This window comes from Chrysochloris asiatica, unplaced genomic scaffold (genome assembly GCF_000296735.1).
Source record: "Chrysochloris asiatica unplaced genomic scaffold, ChrAsi1.0 scaffold00013, whole genome shotgun sequence".
Taxonomy (NCBI): domain Eukaryota; kingdom Metazoa; phylum Chordata; class Mammalia; order Afrosoricida; family Chrysochloridae; genus Chrysochloris; species Chrysochloris asiatica.
The window spans coordinates 10,968,036-10,969,428 of NW_006408531.1; the positions used below are offsets into that span (position 1 = coordinate 10,968,036).

The 1,393-nt window shown below is 42.7% G+C and overlaps 1 protein-coding gene across 3 annotated transcripts in view; it reads left to right on the forward strand.

Annotated features, from left to right (window-relative positions):
- REPS1 (RALBP1 associated Eps domain containing 1) overlaps positions 1–1,393 on the forward strand; it is a 97,392-nt gene that overhangs the window by 75,767 nt on the left and 20,232 nt on the right. The window lies entirely within an intron of this gene.

Here is a 1,393-nt window from a genome sequence, read left to right on the forward strand (position 1 = left end):
TTAGTCCCTCTCTTCTTAGTCCATGAATCTAGAGTCCTCAGCTGCTCCCCATCTCCATGCCCCCATCTCTGCCGCTGCTGCTTCTCTGGATAAGGTCCTACATTCTGCTTGTGCGTTCCTCTCTTGATGGTCCTAGGGTCCTCTGTTTCTGGACTGTAAGATTAACCACTCCCCATTTTTTGTTACAGAACTTCTACCTTTACAGTTGTGACAGTCGCGATTAGTCACGATAACAATTATTCACTATTGAATCTTACGAATCTTATCCCCATCTCTTTTCATCAGACTCATCTAGACATGATGACAGCTATTCAGTGGGGACTCTTTATTTCCCCCCATACTTTTAAACTAAACTCTCTCTTGAAACCTTGTAAGCCAGTCACTTCGTGCCTTTACTGCCCCCTAATTTTAGGTAGTCAATGTCTAAGTTGCCCTTCCCTATCTACCCTGTGTACAGAGCGGATAGCATTGATACTTGATTTGAAGACTCTTTTTCCCTCTCTGTTGGTATTTAGAGTAACTACCGCTCTGAGCATAGGTCAGGTTCATCATGAAGATGTATCTTCTGTCACTGTAGCTGTTCTAGTCAGCTTATCCATTCTAGTGGGAATGTCTCACCTCATAAGGTTCTGGAAGGGACTCAGGATTCCACCTAAGGTCCTATACTCTGTAAAGGCTTTGCACAAGGCCTATTTTCACTGGGCAAGTCGTAGAACCCCTTTTAGGTATTCCAATCAGTTATAGATTGAAGGTGGGCTTACAAGTTTTCTCTAATCATGTTTCCCAACATTCCTTTCTGTTCCACTCAAGTGTCTATTTTACAATAGTAGGCAAAGGAAACTAATATTCATAAGGCAGTCAAGGATTTTAGTATTATTTCCCCTCTTCAAGCTATACCTAGATCCCTGTTTCCCAGAACCCTGTTGTTCCAAGGTTGAATATGCACCACTATTTACCTCTGTCCCACTAGACCATGCAAACCTGTCTCAGTGTTCCCCTATCTACCTTGTTCTTCCACCTCCTCCCCCTTCTTGTATTGACCTCCCTAATACCCACACTAAACCCCCTACCCCAACCCCATTGTGGTTACCTTATAGTTCATTAATTCTACCCTCCATTTAAGACCGTCTGTTTTATCCGGTAATCTACCTGACCTTCCCACCACCTGGATATCTGTCCCTCTGTGTTTACCTTCTTTAACATTGTAATTGTTTTGATCATAGACCGACCTCCCAGATCCTCTGTTCTTATAATTTTATTCTGTTCTTGACTCTTCCATTTGTCAACTGAGTTCAGGTTGATGCTGCCTCGTACGTCATTCTGTAGTTGTTATGTGTTCTTGTTGGTTCTCAGTCACAGAACTTCCTTTAGGATGTTTTTCATAGCAGGGTTG